Consider the following 25,278-nt stretch of genomic DNA (forward strand, 5'->3'; position numbering starts at 1 on the left):
CAGTGTAAGCACGTGACTTCTGTCAGCTGTACCTAGTGTCGGTGTTGGCATGAAAATCATTAAGTAGTTTTGCTCCGTAACTAGGTATTTGCTTATAGCAGGAAGCTCAGGAAGATATGCATTTTACTGCCCTTTCCCCACTTGCCCATATAACTGAATATCGGCACAATGCGGGACAACTTCTCTCTGTACATCCTCGTCCAATCCTCCTTGACCCCCAACACTTTCCCATATGGCACCATTCCACAAAATCACAGAAGGTGTAATGCTGCACGGTTATGATGTCCCTCCTCATTGTGTAAGGTTCCAGTGATTTATCTGCCCATCACTCAATTTAGCAAACTGTATTTTCTGCTCATAATGTAATCTCGTCTGGACTGGGGAAACACATAGTGGGTGGCAAACGCATGTACACCTACGTTCTGTCTGCAAGCAAAAAATGACCCTGAGCTTCCAGGTTCCTGTCACTGCAACAGCCCAATGTGTCCCCATGTCTCCATTTCAGTTTGGTCTGCTGTACAGCTCCCGCACAGCACAGCGCGAGTTGGAAGAGCGGCACGTCATTTCCTGCTGACAGATCGTACAATCTTCAATACCCAACATCGAGTTCAATCATTTTAGACCCTGTCCACCTTCTTTCACATTCCTGCCCCACCTACACATACATTCATTCCAAAAGCGGATCGTTTGGTTCGAAAATCTCTCCTAGATGCACTAAACCTGCTGATTTTGTTCAGATATTTCTGCTTTTCTTCGGATAATTTTGTTCTGTTCTGATTGCCAGCCTTAAGGAATCGTGTGTTTACATGGGGGCGTGGTCAGAGTAGATTTACCAAGGTGGTGCCTGAGCTAGACCATTCCCTCTGCGAAGATAAGCGGAAGTGAGGGCTGCAGGTGCTGGAGCTCAGAGTCGAGAGTGTAGTGCTGCAAAAGCACAGCACGTCAGACAACATCTGAGGAGAAGAGAATCGATGATTCGGGCACGAGCCACCGCCATTCCATTATCCCAGTCCCAACTATGCTCTGCTGTCCGGATCCGTCCATCAATCCTCCTTCTGAACTATCACATTCTCCCTCACCTTCATTCACTTTCCCATCACCTGATCACGAACCCCATTCCTCTCCCTCAACCCCGACTCAAAATCCTCATTCCTGATGAAGGGCTTATGACCTAAACATCGATTCTCCTGCTCCACGGATGTTGCCTGACCGGCTGTGCTTTTAAAGCACTACACTCACGCCACTGCTAAGATGGATGAGCTCATCTGGGCCTCTTTATCTGAGAGCGGAGAAAGCTGAGAGAGAAATTGATTAATGTGCACAGAAAGGGATTAGGTATGTGTGACAGTAATAAACTTCTTATGGAAAGGGTAAATAACCAGGGATATAGATGAAAAGCTAGAGAGAGAATGTTCAGAGAAGATTTAGGAAGAATGTTTACATCCTGAGAGTGTTGTTTTTCTGGAACTCACTATTTGAACGTGTGGTAAAGCTAAGAGTCATCAAAACACTTCAGGAGTATTTAGCCGAACACTTGAGGAGCTAGAGCATGCACGGACAAGGCCTAGGTACTGGGAAGTGGTGCGAGGATAAACCGAAGTTTGATGAAAGACTTGAACACCGTAACTTTGGGTGCAGTAAAATGGAGGTTAGCGCAGCTCTGCAGCCCAATGAAAGACGTGTTGGACCTCGACTGCATTGTTAAGATTGCGATTCAAAGTTTGTGGGTTTGAGTCCCACCAGAATCGGAGTGTAGTTCAGATTTCAGCTGAATCAATGATTGTTCTGCTGACTCATCATCAGTTCCCATCGCCTGGAGTTCTCATCCCTGCTACTGACCAGAGAAGACTCCTCACCTTCTTGGTGGTGAGTTTTGATGGAATCGTATCATTTGAAACATGATCAACCAAGAATCCCATTGCATAAGCTCAATGTCTCTAAACAAATTTTGCTCCCACAGTTGCACAGAGTTTTTCGGTTTATTCAGTGTCTTTTTTCCCTTTGGGCGATAGATTGATGTGGATGGGCTGGTAAAAGACATTGACGTGCTGAAAATGTGTTGCTGGAACAGCACAGCAGGTCAGACAGCATCCAGGGAACAGGAGAATCGACGTTTCGGGCATAAGCCTTTCTTCAGGAATGAGGAAAGTGTGTCCAGCAGGCAAAGATAAAAGGTAGGGAGGAGGGACTTTGGGAGGGGCGTTGGAAATGCGATAGGTGGAAAGAGGTCAAAGTGAGGGTGATAGGTCAGAGTGGGGTGGGGGTGGAGAGGTCAGGAAGAAGATTGCAGGTTAGGAAGGCGGTGCTGAGTTTGAGGGATTTGACTGAGATAAGGTGGGGGGAGGGGTAATGAGGAAATTGGTGAAATCCGAGTTCATCCCTTGTGGTTGGAGGGTTCCTAGGGGGAAGATGAGGCGCTCTTCCTCCAACCGTCGTGTTGTTGTGGTCTGGCGATGGAGGAGTCCTAAGACCTGCATATACTTGGTGGAGTGGGAGGGGGAGTTGAAGTGTTGAGCCACAGGGTGGTTGGGTTGGTTGGACACTTTCCTCATTCCTTAAAAATGGCTTATGCCCGAAACGTCGATTCTCCTGTTCCCTGGATGCTGTCTGACCTGCTGTGCTGTTCCAGTAACACATTTTCAGCCCTGATCTCCAGCATCTGCAGACCTCACTTTCTCCTCGAAGATTTTAACCTACTGTGAATCATCTTACAAGGATGGCTTCCTTGAAGAAGCTCTCTTCCTCCCACTATCTTAGCCTGCTGTACAGACTTTCCTCATTCCTGAAGAAGGGCTTATGCCCGAAACGTCGATTCTCCTGTTCCCTGGATGCTGTCTGACCTGCTGTGCTGTCCCGGCAACGCATTTTCAGCTCTGATCTCCAGCATCTGCAGACCTCACTTTCTCCTAAAAGACATTGACGTGTTCGGTCAACCATAATTATATCAAGTGGTGGGGTAGTGCTGGCGTGTGAATGGCCCCCTCTTATTCCTCTCTGTCTGTGCTGTTTGTGACAGAGGGTTATAACAATAACATGATGAGGACACTGTGAATCTACAGCATGGAATACAAAATATCTCCCTTTTATCCCCGTGCTCTCACAGCTGGAATACACAGCTCCTGTTGTAGATTTAGATCAGACAGTGGAGGATTCTCCCAGGTGCTCTGTCAGACTGCATGCTCCTTCACACAGGTTTCCCACTGGACACATGGAGCAAGCAAGCGTGTGGATATTTGGGATTCAGGGACAGATTTTCCCTTTTCCTGGCTAGCGTTCTGGCCACGGTAATAAACATGAATTTCGGGCATTATCTATCTCACTTTGGATTCTTATCACTTTACAATTTAAACCGAAAATCAATTTACTCTTGCATGATATTCTTATATCTTCAGTATTCATGAAAACTGAGCAATATGTCCTTGGATGTAGCCAGGGTGAAGATTGATAATGAGTGCAGATTGAGAAGTCCTGTGACAGCGATAATATAACATCGTCTGTAAACAACGCAGTGACCCACAGAAACCCTGTTTTCAATCAAGTCTACTTTGTACATCAGTTTTCTGTGTCCCATTTCCTGAACCTGTTGCTCGAAAAGTCACAGTTCCATATCAGTTCCTCCTCCTCTCCCTTAGTTTAATTTCAGAACTACAGCAAAAGGAGAACAGGCGGGTCGAAGGTACGAGTAGGGCACTTTGTAGGATTGCTGCCGGCGGTTCCAGTGGAGCAACCGATCAGCGCTTGGCACTGAACAGTGTGTTAAAATGCCGCAGTTGTAATTTCAATCCTTATCTAAAGCTGGTTTTACTGACGTTGATCAGGAATTATTGGAGCATCAGACTGAAGCGTAGTTGAAGAATAATGTCGAATAAAGCAGCTTCTATTCTAAAATGCCAGTTTCTGATTTGTGGGATTGTTCTGTCTTTGGAAAAGTTATCAATTATTTACCGTAAAACTGCACATATTCCCCAGGTAATTAACCATCTGTGGATCGAGAAACAGAGGTGATATTTTAGCTTGACCTTTTTCAAATCTCTGACACTGCATAGGATTACATTCTTGAAAAGGCTGTTAAACTCGGTTCAGATAATCCTGTTTGCTGCAAATTCACACAGGTCATTAAATGGTTTGAAAGGAATTAGATTTCTCTCTTTCGGTAGACTGAATGTTGTCAGTGAATCTGGTAAAGTCATGACAAATATTTTTGCTGCTATGCAGAACAGAGAGTTCCAGCAGGATCTTCGGGAGGAGATCAGTGAGTATTAAATGGACTCAGTCCCGTTCTTGGTCATTGTGACCAAATGTTCAAGGCAACAGATGGCAAAGATAATTTTGCTTGACATTGACAGGTTCATTCCTACCCACTAGAGTCACAATTGTATTACAGATCGCATGAGCGGTGGAGATGATGATCCTTATGTCAACCTGAGAGAGTGCGGCAATTAATCCCACGTTGTTAGTCTCACTCTATACCATAAACCAGTTAGCCAGCGGACTGAGCTAACCGGCTTCCATTTAATGCAAAGCTAAACAAACAGCTCAGTACATTAACAATTTGTAGTAGTTCACGTCGATTTAGCTGCGACGCATTTCAACACCACCAGCTCTTCTTACACTTAACATGTTCAGTTGCAGATATTATGCAATTTATTTCCGATGACCGCTAAATAATTTGTGAGTGGGTCAGTTTTGCCTCGCAATCCAGGAAGCCCAGAATCTCTGCCCCTGTTAAATTCGCTCCTTGTGTGTCTGCAACTGGCCTTTGAAATATGCTGGAATCATCTTTTAATTTTATTTTCTGTCTGAAAAGTAATTTCCGATTTCAAAATCTCTAGAATAAAAAGTACCTGATGCAAATTTCGTTGTCGTTCCTCGCTGGTTTTGAAGCTCTAGCCTCTAGTTATACACTCACCTCAACGAGGTAACTTCCCTCTTATTTACCCTTACCAACGTCACATCCGCTGGAAAACCTCCATTATGACACAACTCCGTCATTCCTGATTTATGTCGCGTGAATCTTCATCTATTCTACCATCTCATTAAATCTTTTCTTTTCTTTCTCGTGGCTATACCTCCCAGTAAATCTCATTTCCATCGTATCTAACGATTTTGTATCAAGGGAACTCTGATCATGCCCTTTCTAACCAAATTGAACCCCCAAACCCCCGTGTATTTCATCAGTAAATTTCGCCCCGAGAAATGATGCTGGATCTAATTCAACTCATGACAACTTACCACAATGCTATGCAATCTCATTACTGGTACAGGAAAGATGAAGGCTATTTCACTTAAAGCTGAAATCTGTTGGCTGCAACAGCATTGGGTCAAATCACAGTCACACAGGTGACTGTTTTTCTCATTTTTATTTCTTCTCAAGGTGTGCTGAAGTAACTCAGTGCGACATAAATTAATATTGTTAGAGAGAAGTAAGGTGGCGTGTTAAATCTAATGCTCGGAGAATAGGGTAGTTTTGATTAACATTAACCAGAGATTGTTCAAATCTCAGGCACATGAGATTGATAGAGGGCGATGTTGAGATAAATAAACTATCTTGGCAAATGCCGGTGTTATGAAGTTGTGGGTGTAACGTACTTTTAATGGTCCTGAAATGCCTGGCTAGCACAAGGAGTCCAGAACAAGGCAACAACATGACATTTGATGAAAACAACTAAGAACTGTTTTACATGGATACAAAAATCAAATTTGAATTCGGCCAATCAGTTTAAATTATGTCCCAATCAAGTTTGAATTTGGTATTTTTTACAATGTTAAAATCAATGCAACGGTCCGACGTTTTGTGGGACAAATATCGGACAATTGGAACAGTTACCCAGAGCGACAAAGAACAGCAAAGAGAGCAGTTAAAAGACCAACAGATGTAGGATACCAGTAAAATCTCTAAGAGGTGCCTATCTGGAGAAATAGATTGCACAGAAAAAAGCATCAACACCGACCTGGAGAAAAAATCTACAGAGGAAGATACAAAGAGAATATTCGACAACGATCTGGTTTTTAAGTTTGAACATTTTTGTAAAAGTTATTGGGATCAGAGTGAGGCAAGTTATTGCAGAGCAGAAGGTTTAGAGAAAGGAGTTGTAGTTTGATTATTCTCTGTCAATAAAAAGTAATAAATTTGTTATTTTTAACTTTAAGTAGTGATTTTTGGGTTGGTTCTTTGACTCTGGAATTTTAACAGAATACAGCACGGGGGTGAATCCTTTCTGCTTTGCTGGTTTCCATTAGCAGAGGGGGTTTACCCCGTCACGTAACACCAGTTTCTGTGGTTGCTTTGCTGTTTCGCTCATTTGTGCATTTTGCCTCAGTAACGATTTTGAAGTTGTCCCCTCTACACAAAACGTCCGTGCTTTTGTACCATTGTGCAAAAGGTGCAGTGTGTCTAAGCGACAGGGATCCCGATCAATAACATTTAACGCTGATTCAATCTATCTATCCTGATGTTGACCCACAGAAACAGCACTGCGCACTCTCCTCGAGACTGGAAAACTATCCCAGATAATGTTACATCCCGCTCTCAAGGGCCTTTTCATTCCATTGCTTTCAATTCCTCACGGAATCCGTTTCAACAGATTTCGTCACTGAGTCATTTCTTTGTGTCCAAATCCGGTGAGCAGAGGGTCACAGTTGGAGCGGGCTGAGCCCATAACCCAGAGGTTAGACCACACTCTGTGAACTGTACTCTGCTTTTCATAATTTCACTAACAGCATGTAGATGTATCTATGTTCTGCAAATTTTCACGCCTGTTTTAAGAAGCAAGATAAACAGTTCCTGGTTCCTGCTTTTGTTGTCACACAGACCAAGATTGTAAATGCTGGAACATGCACTGGTCGAGACTGTCTGCTCACCCACATCCGTTTTCTCCCCAGCAGGTGGTAAAATGATGATCTGAATCGCTTTCTTTTGTTCCCTGTCACTGTGGGATGATTTGAGCTGTGAAATCTGTTCTCTGAGCTGGCCATAACGTGATAAAACTTATACACATCAGGTGCAACGTGCCTGAGCGACAGGACTCTCTGCAGTAACATCCCATGCTGATTCAGACAGCAGAGCCTTCGCTGTGACTTCGAGAAGGACGCAGACACAGATGACTGGGAGAGATTCTCTCTTTCCCTGCAGTTCTTCACATTTCTATCTGTCTCAGGTGGCGTTATTTGCACAAGATTCCCTGAAGAATATTAAGTCCTGTGCATGCGCGATCTCTCTTTTGTACAGCTTTCCAGAATTTCCATAGCTCCCACTACCTCCAACCCCCTCCCGCGCTCCACAACCCCGTGTCTGATAGTGGGCTGAAAAGCGCATTCATGTTTCTCTCCCATAACACTAATTGCCAATTGAAGATGAGTTGGTCCAGCTGCTAATGATAGGAGAACGCTCGCAAAAGAAGCAGCTCGCATAGCCTCCGGGGAACCGGAAGTCAGAATGGCAAGGAGCTATTATTAAAAGTCTGTGCGGCCTTCCCTCCGAAGCAACAGAAAACCCTTATTTTTTAAGCAAGGAAACTCAACTGATTTGTGGATCATGCTTCTGTTCCGGTTCTGGCTTGTTGGTTTTGGGTGTAATATCGCCTCGGTGGGTGATGTACGTGTGAGAACTAACACTTGAGCACTGGAGTTTTGCATTTGGTTCTATTTTTGACTCAGAATGTATAATTTTGATGAGCTCGAGTTCAGAACATGGTACCAAAGCTTAAAGACACACAACAGCAACTTCTTGGAGGTCGTTACAAGACTGAGAAATGGATTCCCTAACTTCAAATGATGCTGCTCCTGATAATGCGGATTTTGCCGAGTGCACGTCCTGTGCGGAGTAACCTGAAAGCCGTAATCTGTCCAAAATTTTGTTTTACTTATGCTGTGATATGCATGTCCTTGATTAGTATGATCTGCCTTTACCAATCGCAGACAAATGTTTTCACTGTACTGAGGTTCATGTGATAATCAATCAGTCAAATAAAGTCAATCAATCGACCGCCATAGACATTTCGTTATTGTTTGGGGGCTGCATAGCCTCACTTTGCACCATGACATATTTTGTGATTCTGAGTGAAATCACAGTTAAACCAACAGAATGTGGCAAGTTAGGCACAGGTTATATTGACACAGCCGGGACACATCTGCACAACAGAGTGTCACACAATAATAGTGAAGACCTTTTGAAATCATCCTCTGAGGTACATGCCACACGCCAGACGAAATGCTGAAGACTGTGTGAAACTGCTATAGTCAGCGCTAACAGAGCGGCCCAGTGGGAGCGTAATGGGATTATAACCATGAAATTAATGGATTGAAAACATCCTCTTCTCGTTGACAATTCCATGTTTCAGTGTGTGTACTGCCCCCTCCAGTGTTTTTCTATAATAGATCTCCATTCTACATATTGCACGTTGTTTCACTTTCCGCTTGCTTTCATTCAATGTATCTGAAATGAATATTTCATACTGATACACACGGGAAATTTACACAAATGAGGAAACACACTTGTGAAGTTCTGGAAACTCTTTCCCTGTTCTCTGTCGGTGTGCTCTGATCTGATTCGCAAAATCTCTTGCCAGAGCTGGGAATAAACTGGTGAAGGTGCGACACATCAGTTGGAGAGTGCTCTATGCGCATGACGCCCTGCAGTTATTCGCCACGCCGTTTCACATAGTAGTGTTCTCCCTGTGAAATGAAAAGCTGTGAATTACAATTCGATCAATTTCTTGGAGATAAAATTGCGATACAGTGACAGCTCCGCATTATTAAGATATACATCACCAACTATGAATAACCACAGGGATACACAAGCGTCAGAGAGTCGCTATGGACTCGATGGGCTGAACAGCTTCTGTCGGCGCGTGAGTGACTCCACACGTTGATGCTGTCCCTCTTCCTGTCTCTGGGACAGAGTGGCTGATGGTGAAACAAAGACTCATTTTTAACCCTATCTTCTGCATTAAACTGTCTGCAGCCCCGCAGCTCAGGGACGTGGGGATGACTCTCAGTGAGTGAGACTTTCACTCGGATTGTCTTTATCTAGGAATGTTGGGGCTCAGATGTTCACTGCTGCCCGATTGCAGCAAAGAAGCCGATGTTACTGTTTCTGCAGGATTTCTGTGTGTAGATGGATTTTGAACAGCAAACAGGCTGCACAAAAATGCCCTCACATGAATTTACCTGAGGGTGGAGAGTCCGGCGTTCACTTGTGTCTTACCCATCAGCTCAACATCTTTATCGCTTCTCAGATAAATGATATTTGCAGGAAGCTCCCAATCAACTTGCTGATTCCCAACACTTGAGGGAACTGGCTGTGCCGATGTGAGCGAGGTTTCGAGTATGTCCGCGCTTGCCTCCCCTCACACTGCTTGCCGGTGGAGGGAAATAGCTGAATACTCTGCCAATGGAGACAACTTAGTGCAAACGGAAGGGATAAACAGCACTGTCCCGTAAACAAGGAGATGGAATGAGAAGGCGATATTCTTAAAACACTTTGATGCTTAGAAATCTGAGAACAACTTGGGATGTAGTTGGACCTGACCAAATCTCAGCTGGTTTGGTGTTGGAAATGTAAGAGTGTCTAGGGCACGATCTTCGCTTAGTAGATTGTATTAATACTGGCATGGGAGAATGTCTGACTTCAAATCGCCATCGAGCCTTGGTTGTTTGATTTCACTTTTGCCCGTTCGTCCGATCAACTATTTGATAAAAAGATGTAAATCATTAAGTTGCACCCTTTGAAATTCCTTTGAGTTTTGGGGTCAGAAGTGTCATTGTAGTGGGCATGGCACAGTACCACATGTGGTGAAAGTGAAACAAGTGTGAGGATGTTCACCGACACAGTCCAACTCTGAGTAAATCCACCATCTGGATATTCGCATAGTTCTGGGTGTGACAATTTAGGAAGTGGGGACGTGAAATGATTGAAAACAGCGCTGCACAGGTTGGTGAGAATATGAGGAATGTCAACAATAAAGGTCATATGGAAAGTTGGGACAGTTCTCCTTGGAGAGCAGAAGGCCAAAAGCTGGCCTTGTTAAAACTTTCCAAGACATGAGTGGGTTAGACAGAGGGAATAAGGAAGGGGGAATGCTCCCTACGCCTGAAAGGATCGAGAACGATTCGGCAGTTTTAAAGACATTAGTAAAAGAAGAAAAATGTACATGAGGAGAAATGTTTTCACATCGGGAGTAGTTAGGGTCTGACATTGACAAAGACGCAGTTTCAAAGGATTTGTTGAAAAATTAATTCAATGTTTATGTTGAATGTAAAAATATGTAGAGTTACAGGGAGAAGGCAAGAGAATGATACGAAAAGTGAAGCACATTTATCTCTGTAGAGAGCCAGCACAGCTAAGGTGTTTTGTTTCACATTTGCGATTCTGACTGGAATCACAGTTCGACCAACAGGATGTAGGGAGATAAACAACGGTGATATTGGCAAAGCCGGGACACATGACACAACAGAATGTTATCCAGCACGTACATGTCACAGGGAGGATTGCGCTGTCTGAAAATCCTGCAGAGTGACCTGCGGATCAGGCACAGGAAATTTCACTATTCGAACCGAATCAGCCCTATGAAGGGGAGCCTTGGAGCCGGAGACGCCTGCTTCAGAAATCAAGTACTAAAGAAGCTTAGGCTCGAGTACCCCACTGCAATTTCTGTGGCTGCGGCGTGTTCAAATAAAAAGCAGGACTGGCAGTTTGCTTTATGGAGACGGGGACAGTGTCCATCTTGTCAGAATCGTCTTCGCCTCGCACACGGTAAATCGCGGGCTCAAGCTGCTTTACGTTCCTGGCAAGTTGAGGTTTTAACAAATTGGGTACGATTCCTGGAGAGTTAACTGTGGTGTGGGAGAGTACAGATTGTCTCAAAGTGTCTGTGCTGTCACGGTAGTGCTCGCCTCCCGCACGGAAAACCGCAAGCAGCTCTACTGCTGCTTTATGTTCCAGACAAGTTGAGCTTTTACTGGAACCGAATGGAGACTGTTATTTCATCGCTGTTGTGAAACAAAGTCCTGCGGTGACTCGACTCGTCATTATTTGGTTTTCTTGCGAATGGGAAAATCGTTCCAATAAATTTCGGTTTCATTTGTTATTGAATTTCTCCCATTTCCTCCATTTCCATCCTGGAGAAATCGGAAGGGAAAGGTAATCTAATCGAGACTGTGATTAGTGAAATTCACTTTTTATGGCCCATTCTTATTAGGTTCTTTCTTTCTTTTCAGCATTGTCTGGAATGTGGTGGTGCACTAAGGCTCCAGTATGTTTGAAAGAGTAGTTTGGAAACGCCCTGTTGTTAGTTGTGACATTACTTTATGACTCATGCCCTCGGACTGTCTCACATTTAGCATTCATGCTTCGCTGTGGCTGAAAATGCATTTGGTTTGCCAGTTCTGTTTGTGTTCCGTGTTAAATACTTTCTGTTTTGCGATTCGCTCAATACATTACGTGTTAACAGTAATTTGCAAATCGACCCACCCTATTCCACCTCACCGTACGGTCCAAACATTGAATACATCCTTGTCTATATTTTGTCATCAATTTCAGGTGTCTTTTTATTTACGTTTTCAAGATGTAAATTACGCTGGACAACAACGAGCTATTGGAAACAGAAAGGTGGTGGATGCCACGGAGCAACAGGACAGGTGCTGGCGGCTTGTTGCTGTAGTGTTGTGGTCATCACGTTCGCCTAACGCTCGAAAAGTCCCCAGTTCGAAACTGAGCGGAAACTGCCTTGTTTTTCAACTGCTGCCATTTACATGGACAAGAACTGAACTTTCTTGCTTTCTTTCCCATCTGCAAACCTACCTTCGAATTTGCTTGAACAAATCTGCTCTCGTAGTGAAATGTAATGTAATGCAATTCCATTTAATTACTGTGCAAAGCATTGTAGTTTTTCTCCAACCTGGTTCTGATCATATGCCATTCTGTTTGAGAGTGCAGTTACCGCGTTCTGATCCTTCCACGAAAAGCAGTACCGCATTTGCATTCCTTGCGCAGGCGGCCCGGTTCAAAGACAGGGAAGAAGCTGATGCGCTGGTGTCAAAGCGCACCACGGATTCCTGAACTTGTCTCTCTGTCAAATGTATCCCAAAGTCGTCTCTGAAAGACCTCATTTGGAAGCTGTCTGTCGTTATTCAACGTACGAGAGTTGGCACCAGAGGTCCTGAATCATGTTTTGGAGCAGTTCGCACGTTAGTGGCTCATTCAATCAGCAACAGCAATGAAAGAAATTACACTCTCAGAGGAACCGCTGGACCTGTGCTTTCATAGCGTCGCTAGTATTAAGGTGCGCCACGTGATCTGAGCCACGTCCGAATTGAAACGGAGGAATTGACAGAGAGGCTACAGAATGACATCGCATCCATTTGGTTTTCTTTAAATCACTGACGAGCAGGAAAATGTAAACGGGGAGAGCGAGTGGGGAAGTGAGGCAGTTGCAGCTCTGGTGAAATTCCTTCGGTGCGATTCACTCAGCAGCCAGAGACGTGTGATGGTGACTCAGGCGTGAGAGCTCTTCACATCGAGAACAAAAAGCACTCAAGGGCAGTTAGCACCTCTTCCGGAGTGAGGGTGGGGTGAGATAATTACCTTTTGACTTCTGTTACTATGTTCAGAAAATGCCTTTTAGATTGAGGTGAACAGAAACTGCATTTCTAAAAAGCACCACGGAATTTAGCAAAATTTATTGAGTCGCTTCTCCTCGATTCACACATAGGTTTCCAACTCAGCTGGTATCCATGTGGCTCATGTCCAGGTGTGAACATCTCTGCAGCAAATTGCACGATTCAGGCAAAAAGGCATGGAAAGGGGCATCTCGAACTGGCTCCGAGGTCAGAGCATCCTCACAATGTGATCTGTCGTTCTTGGATTGTAATGCTACCTCCGGTTTTAGTGTGGGGAACATTCTTTGGGACTCTTATTCTGCAAAACAGACACAGTGACTGAAACTATGTTGCACGGTATGATGTGGAACACGGCCTGCTCAGCTTTGTGCATTTTCCCGGTAGTCCGGTGTGTTTCGTGTTCCGTGTAAACGTGAAAGTCGTCCTGTTTCAAGCAATCGGTGAAATCATTTAGCAAAGCAAGAATCGAAATTGCAGTCATGTCAAGCAGCTCATGGTAATTTGACCAAATCATAACCGATCATATGTTCTCACGCACTCACAGATACATTTGGAGCTGAAAAGAGTCTGTGAAGATAGACTCAGCTTACCATTGTTTTTTGTCTGGATTGATGGGCTATCATTATCTACTGCGAAATTTATATTATAGACGGGCACATCCCAGGAGCTGTGCGAGTCGGAGACGGATCATGGAACCCTTTTCACGTGACTTTGCATCTGTTGTTATCCAGGAGCACAATTGGAAATGCAAGAAAATCGGCTACACGGCTGGTTGGTAGCGTGGCTGAGCGGTCTAAGGCGCTGGATTAAGGGTTCAGTCTCGATAGGGCCGTGGGTTCGAATCCCACCGCTGCCATTTCTGCTGATCAACTCCAACAACGCAGCTTGTTGAAATGCTGTTTCGATCCCCGCTGCATTGATCTTTAAAACAGAAGAGAATTGGGCTTGCTTCCCGGGCAATTAAATGTGGTGTGGGGAAGCGTCTGTGCTGTCATGAGCGTGTTCGCCTCCCGCGCGGAAAATCGAAAGCAACTCTACTGTTGCTTTATGTTCCAGGCAAGTTGAGTTTATACTGTAACCGAATGGAGACTGTTATTTCGTCGCTGTTGTGAAAAGTCCTGCGGTGACTCGACTCGTTGTTATTTGGTTTTCTGGCAAATGGGAAAACCGCTCCAATGAATTTCGATGTCATATGTTATTGAATTGCTCCCATTTCCTTCATTTCCGTCCTGGAGACATCGGAAGGGAAAGGTAATCTAATCAAGACTGTGTTTGGTGAAATTCACTTTTTATGGCCAATTCTTATTATGTTCTTTCTTTCTCTCTTTCCAGCATTGTCTGGTGGTGCACTTGGGCTGCAGTATGTTTGAAAGAGTAGTTTGGAATCGCCCTGTTGTTAGTTGTGAGATTACTTCATGACTCATGCCCTGGACTGTCTCACATTTAGCATTCATGCATCTCTGTGTCTGAAAATAAATTAGGTATGCCAGTTTTGTTTGTGTTCCGTGTTAAATGCTTTCTGTTTTGCGATTCGCTCAATACATTTCGAGTTGACAGGGTTTCTGAGGTAACTTCCAGCAGCAAAAATCCTCAACTGAGGATCTGGGAAAATTTCACGGAGTATGGTCAGTCGGAGCAAAAGGAGCATAAGACAAAGGAGCAGCCATTAAGCCAGTTAGCCCATCGAGTCTGCACTACCATTCAATCATCGCTGACACTTTTCTTTGACCCATTCTCCGACCTTCTCTTTGTAACCATTGATCCCCTGGATAATCAATACATACCTACCTCCTTCTCAAATATTATCAATGACCTGGCCCCACTGCCTTCTGTGGCAATAAATTTCAAAAATTGGCCATTCTCTGGTTAAAGACATTTCTCCTTATCACTGTTCTAAAGGGTGTTCCCTTTCATCTCAGGCTTAGCTCTCGGGTCCTCGTCCAATGGAAACATCTATCAATATCTACTCTATCGAGGTTATTCAGTATTTTGCATGCTTCCGTTACAATTCTTTTCATTCTTCGAAACTTTATTGAGTATAGATCCAGACTCCTCAAACATTCCTCATACGATCAGCTTTTCATTCCTACGACCATTCTCGTGAAGATCCTGTGAACACACTCCAGGGCCAGTGCATCCTTCCTGATATACGCACTCAAAAGTACGCACAATACTCCAAATATGGTCTCACCAGAGCCGTATGCAACCAGTTTTATAATCAATTCCTCTCATAATAAATGTCATCAATAATAAATGCTATTGCACTCCTAATCATAGAAACATAGAACATAGAAAAATACAGCGCTGTACAGGCCCTTTGGCCCTGGATGTTGCCACAACCTGCAAGCTTACCTTGAGAGAACCCTACACTAGAACTCCCAAATCCATTTGCACTTCAGATTTCTGAACTTTCTCCCAATTTAGAAAATAGACCATGCCGCTATTCTTTGTGCCAAAGTTCACGACTTCACACTTTCCAACACTGGAATGCATTTGCCAATCTCTTTACATGTTGAAATCCTTCTTCAGCCTCTCTGCCTCCTCAACACGACCTGTCCATTTTCCTATCTTTTCATCATCTGCAAACTTAGCCAGAATGCTTTCAATTCCCTCATCTAGATTGTTAGCGTAATGAGTAAAAAGTTACCATTCCAACACTGAGCCTTGTGGAACACCACTTGTCATCGGCTGCCATCATGATAACGACCATTTCATCTCCACTCTCTGCTTTCTGCCAGACAGCCAAGTTTCTAACAATGCCACTACCTTGCCTCTAACAAAAATCCAAAAGTCTCCTGTCATTGCTGTTGCACTGCCTTTCCTGCTCGGCCCTTCTCCCAGTCAATTATGCCCAGCTCCTCCCTCATGTCTCTGTAATCGTACTAAGACATCTCCTGTGTGACACCTTATCCAAGGTCTTCTTGAGATCCAGGTGAATCATTGTTGTGCTTGGTCAAGCCTGCTTATTTCCTCTTCAAAGAATTCCCACAGGTTTATCACGCATGAACTTCCCTTGATGAAACAATAGTGACTTTGCAATGTTTTACCAAATACTTGCAAGTATTCGGAAATCTCATCCTTCACAATGGATTCTAGGATCTGACCTATGATCGAGGTTAAGCTATTCATTGTAGAGTTTTTGTGTTTTTCCTTACTCCCTTGTTAAAAAGGGGTGTCACGTTAGAGTGTTTCCAGTGCTCTGGGATCGTTCCTTACTTAGCTGGTTCCTGAAAGATAAACACGATCGCCTCCACTCCCTCTTCAGCTATCTCCCTTATAACACAGGGGTGTGGTCCATCTGGTCAAGGTTATTTAACCACCTTCGTGTTATTCAACTTTTTCTGGCATGTTCTCAATAGTCGTGGCCATCACACTCAGCTCTGGCCCCTCAATCTCTTGAATGTTTTAGGAATTACTCGTGTCTTCCACCATGAAAGCTGATACAAAGTATTTATTCAGTTCCTTGACCATTTTCTCGATCCCCACTGCTGTCCCTCCAGTATCATTTTCCATTAGTCCATTGTTCACTTTTGCCGCTCTTTTGTACTTTATATATCGAAAGAAACTGTTACAGTCTTCTTTTACATTACTGGCGAGCTTACCCCCACATTGAATAATCTCCCTCCTTATTTTGTTTTGTTTGCATTCTGTTTTGTCTTTGTCAGCTTTCCAATCCTCAGGTTTCCCACTGCACGATGCCACATTATATCCTTTATCTTTTGCTTTTATGCTGTACCTGATTTCCTGTCACTACTGTTGCACTACCTTTCCTGCTGGGCCCATCTCCCAGTCAATTATACCCAGCTCCTCCCTCATGTCTCTGTAATTGTCTTTATTCAGCTGTAATACCGTTGCTTATGATTCTAACTTCTCCATCTGAAATTGCAGAGTAAATTCAATCATAGTATGATCATTGCCTCCGACGATTTCCTTCATCTTAAGCTCCCCTCATCTACTCTGCCGACAGAAGCTGCTCCAAGAAGCATCTCATAGACATTCCACAAATTCCTTTTCTTGCGAACCACTACCAACCTGAATTCCCAGTCAACCTGCATAATGAAATCCCACATGATCATTGTAATTTTACCTTTCCTGCAGATATTTCCACCTCCTGGTGTATCTTGCACCCCAGTTCCCTGTATATAACTCCAACTGCATTTTTTCACCTTTTTGATTCCTCAATTCTACCGACACAGAGTCTACACCATCTGACCGTACTTTATTTCTTATTATTGATCAATTCCATTCTGAATAATGAGACAACTCGATCTCTCTGCCCACCTGCCTATTCTTCGGCAGGATGAATATCCTTGAATATTCAGCTCCCAATCCTGATCCTCTTGCAGCGATATCACTGTAAAGCCCACTCTGTCGTCCCAGCCAATTTGTGCATGAGTCACAAGCGTGTTTACCTCATTCCTTATACTGCATGCATTCTGATATAATAGTTCAATCCTGTATTACCCGTCGCTCTTCTTATTATTTGTTTGACCAGTCGTTGGTACCTACACTGACCCTGATCACTGGATCATTCCCCTCCCGCTCCAAGTCTGCAACCCAGATGAGACATCCCAAACCCGAGCACCAGGTAGACAACCCATGCTTTAGGACTTACAATCCCGATCACGGAGAACAGTATCTATGCCTCTAACTATGCTATGGTGACACAGGAAAGCTGCCTCATAGTGCTGGGGACTCGGATTCAATTCCAATCTCTGGGCTCTGTCTTTGTGGACTTTGTACATTCTTCCTGTGTCTGGATTGGGAACATTAACTCTCTTCTCTCTCCACAGTACGTCTCTGTGTTTGCTTCAGATTTCTACCAACTAGAGTATTTTTGCTTTTGTTCGATGGAGAAATGCAGCAAATGTGACAGGTTTTTGTAAAAGCAGCCGTGGTTCGCGGGTTCCTCTGGTTGTTTAGGAATCTTGCCCGGCCGCTTGTGTGAGTGCTGTGTCTCTGGATACCCACTCCATCTCTTTCAGTCCCTCAGTCCAGCGTCACTACATGCAGTCTTTCCTTGTGCCACCCCTGGGACTCCCCACACCCCATTGCCTGGCACTGGATACTCCCTTCACAGGACTGTGCACACAACGACACTGGGGACTTTCTGACCCGCTGGGCATGCTGGGTAAAGATGCTGCCATTGAAAGGAACATAATAACTAGAATCCAATTGAATAGCAAAGCTGAGTAAACAGGTTGAATGACATCCATCTGCTCTGACATTTTCTAATCTTCTGTTTATCCTCGTTCATCTGCAAACAGATGGTCAATATGTATGCCTTGTCAAATACGCTTGGTGGCGAGGATAGATATCAGATCCTCTGGTCATTGGCCTGATTCAGTCGTCTCACTTTCCTGAAGTCGCACTTATTTTTTTTATTATCAAGTCTATCCACTTTAAAGAAAATGCCTTATAGACTTGTGCTGAAAGGATATTTGAATGTTGCAGACATTAGAGTATGTCACGTGTGAGTGAGATTAGAAATAGGAAGATAGCACAATTAACTACACTGCCAAAGAGCTGGTAGGGGAGGCAGAAATTCTGATAGGTGGATCATTGGGGTTCCCTGGTTGATACGATATACAAAAGAAGGACGGAATGGTCCTGAACTGGCAGCAATCTCCGAATTGTGGATCATTGGGATTCCCGGGTCGGTAGGACCTACACGCAAGAAGGACGGGTTGAACCTGATCGAGCAGCAATCTCCAATATGTGAATCATTGGGATTCCCGGATGGGTAGGACCGACACAAGAAGGACAGGATAGACCTGAACTGGCAGCAATCTCCTGGCAGGCAGGTTTGTCATTGTCCCTTAGGAGAGTTTAAACTAGTGTGTGGCGGTGGTGGGTGGGGGTGGGGGTGGGGGGCGTTGGAAGGGGCGTGAGGAATGACAGCAGTAGGTCCACAGGAACAGTGACTGAGGAGGTGTTGTACATTAATATCAGTACAGCTAAGACCAACTGCAAGCAGGCAGAGGTACTGAACACAGTGGACCTGGCAGTCTGAAGTGTGCTGATGTTAATGTGAGGAGGCTGTTTGGACAGATGTTTCGAGATCGCTGCTTGTCAGAAAACAGGAAGAGATAACGGTTAATTGTGCGATGTGTCCTTCAGTGGATCAGCTTGTCTCTCCAGGCACCTAAAGTGTTTATTTTGGGTCAGTGAATTTCAGAATTAATACAGCACAGAGGAGGCCAATCAGCCCACCATTCGTCCACGAGCTCTCCAACTTGATCACTTGAAAATAAATAGAATGATCGGAGATAGGCTGAGAGGGAGAGAGAGGAATAAACAGAGAGAAAGTGAAGTGAGATAAACAGAGTGGCAGGAAAACGGAACAACAGAATGAGTGAGAGCAACGGATGTCAGTCGAGTGTGAAGTAATCTGGAGGCAGCATGAGGAGAAATACAGAGAATTTCATTTCCAAACTCCCAGAGACTGCAAACGCTTTGTCTGGTGCCATACCCTGTGATACTGGCTGTCATCCCAGATCATTTACCGCCAATGACATCACGGAGCTGAGTTGCTGACAGCTGATCAGTATCCAATAGACCAATAGATTGGCTCCAGAGAGAAGGTGGATAAATTTAAATATTCTGGGCCAACGTCAACTTGTAACCCCTCTCGACACTGTGTGAGAGACAGGGCGAGAGAATCTCAGTGATGGGGATTACTGACAGACAGGAAATCAGAATCTCAGCTGCGGGTCAAATAATGATTGACAAAGTGTGCACATCACTTCCATGGTTTTGTAATTCACATTTCAATTTATATAGCATCACATAGTAAATGTATTTTAACAACCTTGTCTCTTTGTAGTTTTCCTATTTTGGTATGTACAGAAATGTTTATTTTGTTACTGTGTTTTGTGTTGAATAAATCAATTTTATTACGGAGGAAGAAAAGACCTGTTCCGATGGGACAGTCATCATCTGAACCGTGCTGGGACCAGAGTCCGAGTGAATCCTAACTAGGACTGTAGAACATAGATTTAAACTGATTAGGAGTTTGTGTGTGCAGGGTGGGGGTTCAGTTACAGGGTTTAATTAGAAAAGCCGAATTAAAAGAGGAGGTAAGAGTACAGAACTCAGGAGAGGTTATTAAAATCTCCAGCACAGACACCAATAGGATAGAGCATCTGGAAATGTTTAACATATCAAACTTCAAGCAAACTGGTCAAATGAATGGAATGACAGGAGGTACAGTTAATACAGGCCTGACCATATTATTGTCTGAATACATGCTGTACAAGGAATAAGGAAAATCAGCTTGTGGCACAGATTGAAATCGGCAGGTTTGAGGTGATGGGCATCACGGAGAAGTGGCTGCAAGGGGATCAGGATATTTAAGGACATTTATCCTATTGAAAAGATAGGCAGGTGGGCAGAGGTAGTAAATATGGATTATTAGTAAGAAATGAAATTAAATCAATAGTAAGAAAAGAAGTAAGGTCAGAAAGTGTAGAATCTGCATGCGTGGAACCGAGGAACCACAAAGGTAAGACAACCACATTTGGAGTCTTGTATACGGCTCCAAAGAATAGTCAGGAGCTGGGGCAGAAGATACACCAGTAGATAGAAAAGATATGTAGGAAAGGCAAAGTACAGTGATCGTGGGTGATTTCGATATGCAGGCAGACTGGGAAAATCAGGTTGGTAGTGGATCGCAAGAAAAGAAATTACAGGAATGTCTATGATTTTTTTTTTGCAGAAGCTTGTGGTAGAGCCCATTCGGGACAGATGATACTGGATCTAATGACGCAGGCTACATAAGGGAGCTTAAGGTGAAGGGAAACTTTGGAAGCAGTGATCAGAACATGGTTGAATGTATTCTGCAATTTGAGAAAGAGAAGATATAATCAGGTAAGAGTATTTCAGCTGAATAAAGGTAACTACATTGGCATAAGGGAGAAGCTGGGTAGGATTGACCGGGAGAGGGGTCCAGCAGGTAAGGCAGGGGTATAGCAATGGCAGGAGATTCCAAGATTAATTCAGGAGACACTGCAGAGATTCATGCTGAGGAATAGAGGCATGGTACAGGGAGGATGAGGAAACTATGGCTGACAAGGAAAGTCAGGGATTGCATAGAAGCAAACGAAAAAGCATATAATGTGGTGAAGGGCAGTGGGAAACTAGAGAATTGGGAAACTTACAAAGATCAACAGAAGGTAAGAAAAAAAAGGAGGGAGAATATTATATGTAGGAGTAAGCTAACCAGTAATACAAAGGAGACTGTAAGAGGTTCATTAGATAGATAAAGTGCAAAAGAGAGGTAAAAGTGAATATGGGCCACTGGAAAATGATGTTGGAGAGACAGTAGTGGGAAACAAAGAAACGAATGAGGAACTTCGCATCAGTCTTCATGGTGGAAGACATGAGTAATTTCCCAAAAAATGAACAGTGAGAGGGCAGAGCTGAGTATGGTGGCTATCATCAAGAAGGACATGTTAGAAAACTGTATGGCCCGAACGTGGATAAATAATCTGGACCAGGTGGACTACATCCCAGCATTGTAAGAGAGATAGCTGAAGAGGTAGTGCAAGCGTAACTGGTAATCTTTCAGGAATGACTAAAATCAGGAAAGGGCCAAATGGCTGGAAAATGTCTAACATGACACTCCGTTTAATAAGGGAGTTAGGCAGAAGATGGAAAATTACAGACTGATTAGCCTAACCTTAGTTGTGGGTAACATCCTGGAGTCCATCTGAAGGATGGGATTTCTGAATACTTGGAAATCTTTGATAAAGTACGACAAAGTCAGCATGGTTTCATCAAGGGGAGATCTGGCCTGAAAAACCTGCTAGATTACATTGAGAGGGTATCGAGCAGATTAGACCAAGGAGAACTAATAGATGCTATTCACTTGTTCCTCAAGAAGCCTTTGACAAGTGTCACACAAAAGGCTACTGAGAAATATCAGGGCCCATGGTGTTAGAGGCAAGCTGTTAGCATGGATGGAAGCATGGCTGTCTGACAGAAAGCAGAGAGTAGGGATAAAAAGGTCCTTCTCAGGATGGCAGGCAGGGACAAGTGGTGTTCCACAAGACTCAGTGTTGGGAACACAACTATTCATTTTGTGCATGAATGATTTACATGAAGGAACTGACGGGATTCTAGCTAAGTTTTTCAAACAGTGCAAAAATAGATAGATGGACAGGTAGCATTGAAGCGGTGATTTAGCTGCAGGAGGGTACTCTAGCGCATCTCCTCAACTTCCCACACCTCCGCCATTGCACTCCACCCTTCCAAACTACAACAAGGATAGAACCCCTCTGGTGCTCGCCTTCCATCCCATCAACCTGAGGATACAACGCATCATCCTCAGACATTTCTGCCACGAAGAGTCAGACTCCACCACCTGAAATTTACTTCCCTCCCGACCCCTATCAGCAGTCTGCAGAGAATATTCCCTTCACAACTCCCTCGTGAGGTTCATGCCCCCCACCCGCACCAAGGCACCTTCCACTCCTGACACCTTCTTTGTCACTACAAGAAGTATGAAACCTATGTCAACACCTCTCTCCTCACCTCCATCCAAGGCTCCAAAGGATCTTTCTACATCAGGCAATGAACATCCTATGATTCCAAACACTTCACCTGCTCTGTCTATTGCTCCTGGTCTCCTCTCCATTGGGGAGACAGGACATCAACTTGCAGACGGTTCAGGGAACACTCTCAGACGCACACACCCAACAACCCCACTTCCCTGTGCTTGAATACTTCAACTCTCCCTCCCACTGCACCAAGGACTTGCACGTTTGTGACCTCATCCACTGCCAAATTCTAGCCAGCAGTCGTCTGGAGGAAAAAATCATCATCTTCCGCCTTGGGACCCTCTAACCACACGGTATCTAGGGCAATTTCACCAGTTTCCTCATTTCCCTTCCCGCCACCTTATACCAGAACTAACCCTCCAACTCAGCACCACCCTGTTTAACTGAACTACCTCTCCATCTTCCTTCCCAATTATCCACTTCACCTTCCACTGTGACCTATCACTATCACCACACATCTTCATCTAGCTATCGCCTTCCAAGCTAACTTCCTCACAGCCCCCTCTCATTTATCTCTCAGCCCAATTTCACCCACCCCCCTCATTCCTGATGAAGACTTTATGCCTGAAACGTCGAATCTCCTACTCCTCGGATGCTGCCTGACTGGCTGTGCATTTGTAGCACCACACGTTTTGCCTCTGATCTCCAGCATCTGCGGACTTCACTTTCTCCTGCTGAAGGATTTTCACTGGTTGGGGGAGTGCGCAAAGAAGTGGCAAATGGAATACAACGTGGGAAAGTGTGACGTCATACACTTTGCCCGGAAGAATACAGGCATGAAGAATAGCGAGCAAGTTCAGAAGTCTGAAGTGCAAAAAGACGAGGGAGCTCTACTGCAGGAGACTCGAAAGGTAAGATTCCAGGTTGTCAGTAGTTACGAAGGGAAATACAATTATGCGATTTATTTCAAGAGGCCTTGAATATAAATGCAGGGATGTACTTCTGAAGCTCTATAAGGCTTTGGTCAGGGCACATCTAGATGATAGTGCACAGTTTTGGGTCCGATGTCTCAGGAAGGATGTACTGGCCCTGGAACGTTTTCGAAGGAGATTCACAAGAATAGTCCCCGAAATGAAAAGCTTAACATATGAAGAACATCTGAGGACTCTGCATCTATATTTAATGGAATTCAGAAAGATACTGGGAGGTCTAATTGAAACTTACAGAATATTGTAATGACCTGGACAGAGTTGATATTGGAAATTAATTTCCAATGGTAGGAGAGACGAGGTCCCGAGGGGACAGTGTAAAGAGGAGACCGTCTAGAACAAAGGTAAGGTGGAACGTCTTCAGTCAGAGAGTGGTGAATATATGGAATTCTCTGCTACAGAAGGCTATCGAGGCAAGGTCGTTGAGTATATTTAAGAGTGAGACAGATAGGTTCTTGATTGCAAAGTTGATCAAGGGTTACAGGTAGAAAGCGAGACAATGGGGATGAGAAGTTTAACAGCCATCATTGAATGGCAGAGCAGGTTCAATGCGCTGAATGGACACATTTCTGCTCCACTGTCTTCTGGTTGCTTGGTTAATATTAGCTCTCCTCATTCCTTATTGGAGATGTACCCTGGAAATAATCTTCATATGATTTATAAAGAGTAACTTTCCAATACAGATGACTGGGAAATATCATGTTCCCTCCCTCCAGTCTCAGCAGCCATGTCTCCAATATCATAATCACACTGCAATTGAAATCCAGTGCATGGTACTTAATCACATTTGATTGACATTGACAACATTAAGAGCAAGACCCTCACCGGCCCTCTCTGATCTTTCAAATAACCATCTGAATTGTGTGACACATCATATCCTCTGTTAACATATCCGTGCCATTTGTCTGTTGTAACTCATGCTGTTGTAGTCACATTTTCCTGTCTGATTATGGACTAGAAAAGTTCCCTCCATATTTTACTGACATTATAATCACTGATCAGTAGTTACAGACTTTACGTTTCCATTTATAAACGGAGAAACAGTTTATGTTCTGACAATCCTTTGACATTACTCTCATATCCAAGATAGATTGAACGATTGTATACAATCAAGATTCCATCTCCAATATTCCTTCCTTTAGCCACCCCCATATATCTCATCCCAAATGTGTAAATTTTAAACGTTGTTTTGATTTTTAATAAAATGAATATTGAAATGAAAGAGGTTAACTGGATCTATTTGTTTAGTGACTGTGATTAATGTCAATCTCTGTGGATCCTAATTATCCCAGTGGAGAGTTTCCATCACTGAATGATAAATGGGCTCTGTAAATGTGTTATCCCATAGTATGAGTACGAGCATCACTGACAGCACTAACAGGGAGCATCAGCTCGAGTGAGAGGGGGTGAAGAGATCAGAATCTGAGAACATTAGACTGGAACGTTACAATACTTGTTCAAAATCTGAGGACCTAGGATTGGATTGTTCCAACAATGGATCATAATCAGAGAACATGAGACGGGAATGTTCCAACAATGGATCATAATCTGAGAACATTAGACTGGAATGTTCCAACAATGGGCAGGAGTTTATACTCTGGTCTTTACTATGTTTCCCGGCCTTGGATATCATTAACATCGCGGATCAAGTATATCCTTTGGATTATGCAAAGTGGTTACTATCCCATCCTCGCGATAGTTGGTGTTCCTGGCAAGTCATTATATTTGTATACTAAACCGGGTTGATCTGATTTTCTGCTAATGATATATACATTTTAGAAAGTGGAAGTCAATGTCTTCAGTTCCAAACAAACTTCCTTTCCTTATAAATTATAACTAACAAACTACTATTTATAAATTGCACACAGATATGCAAGATGGAACCAGACTGTTCTCAAACTCCATAATTCATTTTGAACTTCACAGATATACAACTCCATGTCCTCCCCACCCACCGATCGTGTCCAATACCACCATCATGGTATCCCAGTCTCGTCCTCAGTCTCAGTGCAACTTCTGAATAAACCATGATTTGTGACTTTGTACAATCCGGATGCAACAGTTTTAAGTTCCTTCTAACCACATGTCCATCACTAAATAATTGCTCTTGATGATGTTTAACTTGATCTTGCACATATGGGAAGACAGTTTATGATGGTCAAGCCATTGAC

This window comes from Chiloscyllium plagiosum, unplaced genomic scaffold, assembly GCF_037043375.1.
Source record: "Chiloscyllium plagiosum isolate Xiang-an unplaced genomic scaffold, Cpla_swu_hap1 HiC_scaffold_31, whole genome shotgun sequence".
In the NCBI taxonomy this organism is placed as follows: Eukaryota; Metazoa; Chordata; class Chondrichthyes; order Orectolobiformes; family Hemiscylliidae; genus Chiloscyllium; species Chiloscyllium plagiosum.